This window comes from Puma concolor, chromosome B4 (assembly GCF_028749965.1).
Source record: "Puma concolor isolate L17-30 chromosome B4, mPumCon1.1.hap2, whole genome shotgun sequence".
Lineage (NCBI taxonomy): Eukaryota > Metazoa > Chordata > Mammalia > Carnivora > Felidae > Puma > Puma concolor.
In genome coordinates, this window is record NC_141673.1 from 44,944,994 (window position 1) to 44,953,249 (window position 8,256).

Sequence of the window (8,256 nt, forward strand, 5' to 3'; positions counted from 1 at the left end):
AATCATCATATAGTTGTGTTCAAGTAAATAATGCAATATATAGCTTAGTTAAAATTACCCTATAAAGACAGCATTTTGTGAGGAAGTTTGCCTATTCTTACCCATGAGAATAACAATTTTGAGTGACATAAATAACATAATTTTAAGGAACAAAAATTCATCCTATTGAAACATTAAAATCCCAGATTTAGTGAAAATGACAAAAGGATTTGTATCTGAATCTGAAATAAAAATATTTTAAGAGATATCCACTCCCAGTTTATCCTTATTGGAGATTTGATGATGACCATTATCCAACATGACTAAGAAAACAGTACTAGTGACTAGGGTCCTTGGCTTTCCCAACTCTTAATATTTCTTTTTTTTTTTTTTTTAATACAGAACACTTCACGCATTTGCATGTCATCCTTGCACAGGGGCCGTGCTAATCTTCTCTATATCATTCCAATTGTAGTATATGTGCAGCTGAAGCGAGCACCGAACTCTTAATATTTCTGATCACATGGCAGCTTTCCCTATTTCCATCCTACTGGGGTATCACAGTCCCACTTGTAGGCCCTCAGTATGGCTAAGTACATTGTGTGTGTGTATATACATATTTCTATAGTGAGAATGTCTAATATATATGTAATAGGTACCCACAGGAAAAGGAGAAAATGAACGGTGCAGAAGTATCTGACAAAAAAGTAACCGAAAGTTTTCTAAAACCAACAAGTCATTAAGCTACAGATCTAAGTTCTAAAAAAACCAAATCAGATATATAAAAAAGAAAGAATGAAAAACAAAACCATATATAGACACATCATAAGACTACTGTTAAAAAACATGACAAAGGGAAAATCTTAATAGTAAATGGTGTATTATTTACCACCAAATCAATGAGTACTTCCAAAGGAATGGTCATTTGATTCACAACTAACTTCTTAACAAAAGCAGTATAAGCTCAAAGACAGTAGGCTGGTATTTTCAAACTGTTGAATGAGAAGAACAAGAACTGCCATCTTAAAATTGTATGCCTGTAAAATAGTTTTCAAAAATGAAGGTGACATAAACATATTTATAGATAAAATTTTTGAACATTCACCAAATCAAATTTTTGAATGAGGGGATTTTTAAATCAGAAGAATGATCCTAGATAAAAACTTCTGGATTTAAGAAGGAATAATAAACATTGAAAGTATGTCTAAAATATACTAATATAATATATGGTAAAATATTATCTAAACAGGTATAAAACATGTATTAAAAGAATTAAAGTTCACAGCAATAATAGCTGTGCTATGTTGGAACATGGTAAATGGATTTAAATTGTGCTAAGTTCTAGAAAGAAAAGTGTAATTAATATTGAACATATAATTAAATGATGAATGTCGCTATCTCTGACTAAAGCTTAACCAAAAATACCATGCTTGTTATGCTATGCTATGTGAATTATCCTAAGTAAGGTTTAAAAAAGGGTGAGAAAAAAGAACATAGAATATTTACTTAGCAAAGAAAATATGAGGTCCTTATAAATTTCCATGAGACCAGGCAAATTCTTAGGAGAACAAGGTAAGACAGTTTCCAAAATTGCACTCAAAATGAAATCTCCACATCTACTAATTTAGCAGTTAACTCAAGTATCCACCTAGTCACATTTAGGGAATAAACTAATATTTCTGGGGTAATAAAAATATATTAATTCAAATTCAGGGAAAGGAATTAAATAGAATTCCCTTTTAACAAATGTTTATGGGTACAAATGCTATCCAGTATGCACATTTGCTTAAACTAGAAGAACAATTAGAAATGTAGAACTAAGCTGTAAGAATTGAAAACAACAACAACAACAACAATCCAATGCTTTTATAATCCAGGATTCACTTTATGCAGGTTAAAATAAACAAATGTGCAGATCAAAAAGTTATGTGTATAATTTAATTTAATTGCTCAGAGTTACTTGTCTCCTGAAAGGCATAAATACCAAAAGTAATGGTGATTTTGCCCTTATCCTCTGTTATCTGGGAAGTAGATGCCATGTTGAGTGAGTACTTGACAGGTTGCTGGATTTGTTGGTGCCTAAAGTAGTCTGCTTCCCCCAGGCTTACTGCTGGTAAACGGGCGCCAATCAATCTCTTTTCTCTATTTTACCATCACTTTTTATCACACAGGAGGCTTACTATCGACTTTTCTATTAATTTTTTTTTGAAAATTTTCTTCTCTGTAAACACTTAAAAGCGTACTTTTTTTTATCTTTGCTTATTTACTTCTCTTCCATCCCACAGCATTTTCTCTTAGCAGTTCAACTCAGAAATCAAAAATGTTATTTTGTACACCTAGCATGATATTTAGAAACCTAAAAATCTAAGAACATGCCAAAAAGTACTGCAGTACTATGCTCTTTACTTGGCTCTTCTAGCTTTACTTACTCATCAATGCATTATTTCCCAGTAAAACATTGAATACTGTGCCAAATAATGAGAGTTTGAGAGGAAAATAAATGTACAAGAGTTTATACTTCCACGTATTTTGCCAATCAAATTTAAAGCATGGAGGGAGTCCATGGTTTTCAATGATGCTGCTGTTACTCAAAATACTGTTGAAAAGTTTATCTTATAAATTCTAAAAAGGCTATTTTGAGGGGCACCTGGTGGCTCATTCAGTTGGGCATCCAACTCTTGATTTCAGCTTGGGTAATGAATGATCTCATGGTTTGTGGGATCAAGTCCCACATCAGCTGTGCTGACAGCATGGAACATGCTTGGGATTCTTTCTCTCCCCTTCTCTCTCTCAAAATAAATAAATTAACTTAAAAAAATCAGTATTAAAAAATAAATAAAAAGGCCATTTTGATATAAAAGCATGAAACTGGATAATTTTTCAAGTTACACATTTGTGTTTTCCTCTTTCCCCCTATCTCTTCTCAAGCAATTAGGAACGATTTTTTTTTTTTTTTTGGATGTAGCAGAATCTAATGAAGTAGTCTTCAAAGGGTGCCTGGGTGGCTCAGTCAGTTAAGCATCCGACTTTGGCCCAGGTCATGATCTTGTGGTTTGTGAATTCCAGCCCCGCATCGGGCTCTGTGCTGACAGGTCAGAGCCTGGAGCCTGCTTTGGGTTCTGTGTCTCCCTCTCTCTCTATGCCCCTCCCCTGCTCTCTCTCTCTCTCTCTCTCTCTCTGTCAAAAATAAATAAACATTAAAAAGAAGAAGAAGAAAAAGTAGAAGAAGAAGAAGAAGAAGAAGTCGTCTTTAAGACTTCATTCCCCAGATACTATGGAAAACAGAGTGGAGTTTCCTAAAAATATTAATTAAAAATAAAACTACAGGGATGCCTGGGCGGCTCAGTCGGTTAAGCATCTGACTTCAGCTCAGGTCATGATCTCACGGCTTGTGGGTTTGAGCCCCGCGTTGGGCTCTGTGCTGACAGCTCAGAGCCTGGAGCCTACTTCAGATTATGTGTATCCCTCGCTCTCTGCCCCTCCCCACTCATGCTCTGTCTGTCTCTCTCTCTGAAAAATAAATAACATTAAAAAAATAAAACTACAATACCATCCAATAATCCCCACTTCCCACTTCAAGGTAATTTTACAAAGGAACTGAAATCAGGATTTTAAAGAGATATTAGCACTCCTATGACCACTGCAACATTAGTCACAAAAGTCAAAATGTAGAAACAAATGTCTATTGACAGATGAATGGATAAAGGAAATGTGTTATATACATACAATAGAATACTATTTAGCCTTAGAAAAGAAGGAAATTCTGCACTATGAGACAACATTGATGAACCTTGAGAACATTACACTAAGTGAAATAAGCCAGTCACAGAAAAACTAATCCTGCATGACTCCACTTATATGAAGTATCTAAAATAGTCAAATTCATAGAATCAAAGAGTGGCATATATGTTTCCAGAAGACTAATCAACAGGCTAAAGTTCCCATGAAGCAAGATGAATAAGTTCTAGAAATCTGCTATAATATAGAGTACCTATAGTCAATAGTAATATATTACACACTTAAAAGTTTGTTAAGAAATCAGATGTCATGTCAAATTCTTCCCACAATTAAATTAATTAAATTAAATTAAATTAGATCATTTAACTTATAGATATTAAAAAAATAAAAAAGACCTCATTTCCACCTCCACCAGGGAATCCTAACCCTATTGAAGGGAATAGAGTTTGAATGGAGACTTTCTTCAGGCCAGAAACTTATTTTAAATTCCGATGAGCTGGAAAGAGTAAAAAGTTTGATGATTGCAGGAGAAACAGCATTTGGTTCTTTGATTCTGGTGGCTCTCCAAGGGAGGAAGCAACATCTCAGAGGAAATGACCAACCAGCACATCTAAGAGAGAAGAGTAGGTTGATAAGCCAAGGTTACCAAAGTCATACAGTTTTCTCTACCCACAGCTTGAATGAAAACAGCAGAGTAAGTATACCTGAGGGCACCATGACAGGGAACATCATTTGTCTATCTTAGTGGTAACCACACTGAGCCAGGAGAGGACACTCCGATTACATTTGCATTTAGTAAAATCTCAATAATTTGGCCCATTGTTACAGAAGGAGAAAATTCAAGTATCACGAGTTTTCAAATTTCTGTCTGTTAGGATGTAGGGTTGGAGGCAAAATTCATCTGACTAATTAAACACAAAAATGTGACATTTCTTGAATGACTATGAAACTACTACAAACCTAAACCTTTTAGTTTTATTTCTAATCAAAGGAAATGATTCAGACTTCTGTTCAGTTAAATAAGCTAATATTTAGAATGGGGCTGTATCTTTTATATGTCAGATACACTTCCAGAAGAGCAATTAAGGATAGTGGTACTAGATTGTTTTTGTAGTGGTCTTCATTTATTTTGTCTTCCCCTATCCATTTCCTCGAATAGTCCCTTTCCATATGAACTCTGGGTTTGGTTCATATGACTAGTTTTGGCCAGTGAGATCTGGGAAAGCAGACTCGAAAAATGTTTATACTTAGGGATTTGTCCTCCTGTGCTCTTCATTTGAAACCTGGGGATGCCATGTGATACCTGGGCTTAACCTGCTGGCGAATATGAGACCACTTTGAGCAGAGGGATGCCAACCCATAGGAGGCCTACCCACGTCTATTAGACATACGTGTGCCCACCTTACATCATTCAGCCTAGTTTTCCCAGACTAGAAAAACTGATGAAGCTGGAAAAGCTATCCAGCAAAACCACAGAAAATGAGATAATACATTATAGCTCTTTCAAGTCACTATATCTTGCAAAACTAATTGATGCAGTATTCCATAGTTACTAAAGAGGATGGCTAATTATCGCTAATGCTCCCTTTCATTCTAAACATTCATGTTTGGATGGTAAATTATATGACCACCCTAATTAAAAAATAAGCACCAATATCCCAAGGTGCAATCAAAAGCAATTTGTTATATATGGAGTTTGAGAGATACCTGTATAAAACTCCTCTTTTCTTCATGAGTTAGGAACTAATTAAGAGATGGATGCAGAAAGAAGACAGATGAAATTAACATATCAGCTTTGTCATTGGCAAATGCTATTTTAGAAAATGCAGTTTATGAATTTGGAAACACTTGACTGGCTAACCCATCAACTCAGAATTAAATTTACCCACCCTGTCTGAAATAGAGTAGAAAAACTGCAGAATCATAGGGCTATAGAATAAGTCCAAATAAAAGAGGGCATATATGGGCCATGTTTGTAGTTTGCCATTAACTAATAATTAATCTACTTCGGTGCATTTGTGGTCCAGGTAAAGAAAATAAGAATTATTATAAGTAAAGGTCCTTTGTGTGTGCTGTCTGGCATAAGTGAACATTTGATTAAGTTACATGTTATATATTCTTGAAAAGACATCTCCTTATAAGGACTGGGGCACTAGAAAATACTCTGAAGTTATTAATGAAAACCGACAGACTTTGTAAAAGCAGGTCACATAGAGGTATCCTTCATGCTGCAGTTGCTTGTGTATTTATCTTACCTTGACAACCATTATTCTTGCCCACATAAGATTGGCTAGTCTGGCTCTTTGCCCACTCCATGCTACTTGCTTGAGCTTTGATGACTCTGAACTTTATTGGCTTGCCATAATCCAATGTAATTGCAAAACTCTATGTGCGTCAAACCATTGGAATACCAGATAATCAATTTCCAAATCTTTTGTTATGGAAGGAAGGAAAAATGGAAGGAAGGGAAGGAGGGAGGGGGGAAGGAAGGAAGAGAGAGAGAGAAGGAAAGAAAAAGAAAGAAAGAGAAAGAAAGAAGAAAAAAGAAAGAAAGAAAGAGAAAGAAAGAAAGAAGAAAAAGAAAGAAAGAAAGAGAAAGAAAGAGAAAGAAAGAAGAAAAAAGAAAAAAAGAAAGAGAAAGAAAGAAAGAAAGAAAGAAAGAAAGAAAGAAAGAAAGAAAGAAAGAAAGAAAGAAAGAAAGAAAAAAAATCTCAAGCTTGAATATCAAGCCCCTCAAGCTTCTGCTCTGTTTAGTTTAGTGTCATATCCAGCCTTGTAACACAAGAATCTTTACAGGAATCGTAAAGACCATCTTAGAATTCTGCCTAATATAATCAATTAAATACAAAATACGTAGACAAAAATATGATTAGGTAAAGATATACAATGCTGTTAGAGATTTTCAGAGTATAATTTAAATATTTTAGTAACTGGGATCGGATTACACTGATGAGAATCAAACATAGAGAAAAAGTGACAAAGTTAAACAGTTTTCATTAGTAAACTCAATGGAAAAAATTAAGTATGGTATAGTGTTCATAGGTGTCAAGGATAATTTTGGATTTTGGACTTCAAAACTGGGTATTATTGAGTGCAGGGGATTAACTACTAATCAATAGAACATGGCAAACGTAAAGGGATTCTGTGTAAATAATTAAGGTCCAGGTTTATTGTGAACTAATCAAGAGATGGAGCTCCTGCATGGTGTTAGTCAGTCAGGTGGAAACCCTTAAAGAAAAGACTTGATGAGGTGAAAGCCCTTCAAAGGACTCAATCAGGTGAAAGCCCTTAAAAGAAGCCAGACTCTCCTTGTGGTGAGGGATTCTGTTGGAGAAGTTTATCTTCAAGTGATTGTGTGCAGCCTCAAGGATCCAAGAGAGAACTTCAGGCAACAGGCAGCACTAAGTCGGGGTCCATAGTGACGCCGCTGTAAGGAAACAAATTCTACCAACAACTCAAAGAAACTTTCCAGTGGATTATTTCCCAGTCAAATCTCCAGATGAAGGTATAACCTGAAAAAACCTCATTTACAGACTTTGGGACACACCAAGCAGAGGACCCGGCTAAGCTGTGCCTGGACACCTGAGCCACAGAAATGGTGAGATAGTGCATGTGTGCTGATTTATGCTGCTAAATTGTAGTAATTTGTTATGCAGCAATAGGAAAATAATATAATGGTATTTTCATATTCATGAGTTAGTCTGAATAACTCAGGTTTTGTTATAGAAACAACCCTCAATTTCAAGAGCTATCAAATTTCAAGTTTATTTCTTGCTCAAATTCAGCAGGCCACAGGTTCTGGTGTACATTCAGTGATTTTAGCCTTAAATGGGAGTAAAGTCAATTCATCCGTTACCATAAGATGAATATATATGGATACAGAAATAGTAGGATAGTAGCTCTGGATGTTGAGAATAAGTTCCTTTCAGAACACTTACATTTCTCAAGGAAATTAGAAGCAAGTAAAATAAGAATACAGTGAAGAGTAGGTGTGAAATATTCCTCTCAGAGAGTAAGAGCGTAAATTGCCTTGGGAAATGCTGCAGGATTGCCAGGACCTTAAAAGGAATCACCTGCGGTTTGTGGTAACACATTTAAAGTGAGGCCAGTGTATATTTCGCTTAAAAGTTTTCTCAAGCCATTTTTAGCTGGTTGGGAGAAGAGGTGGTAGATGCAAATCCTATATTTAACAATATCTGAGGTTGTTCTTGGAAAGAATGATAAGAAAAGAGAAAAGAGAATTGAGGCACATGCGATGAAGTGATTTTAATGATGCAAACTGAAATCAATTGGCTAAAAAGGCAAATGAGAACATGAAGCAGCTAATGGATGTGAAAATGAGGGATATCAGTGGATAAGAGACACTATTAGGGTTAAGGAACTATTGGATTACAGGTTTAAGAAATACTAAACTGGAATTATAAGAAGCAGTGCCCAAAGATTGGAATACTTGAAAGTGAGACTTACAAAAGGTGTACAATTATTGCTAATGCCAGATTTGATAGCACGGATGTGGTAGCTAACGGAATGGACTGAAAG

The 8,256-nt window shown here is 35.3% G+C and overlaps 1 non-coding gene across 1 annotated transcript; it reads right to left on the bottom strand.

Moving 5' to 3' along the window:
- Window positions 1-371: 371 nt before the first annotated feature.
- LOC112864000 (U6 spliceosomal RNA) lies at window positions 372-478 on the bottom strand. The gene has a single exon (XR_003223931.1). It is a non-coding gene; the product is annotated as a U6 spliceosomal RNA (small nuclear RNA).
- Window positions 479-8,256: the final 7,778 nt, after the last annotated feature.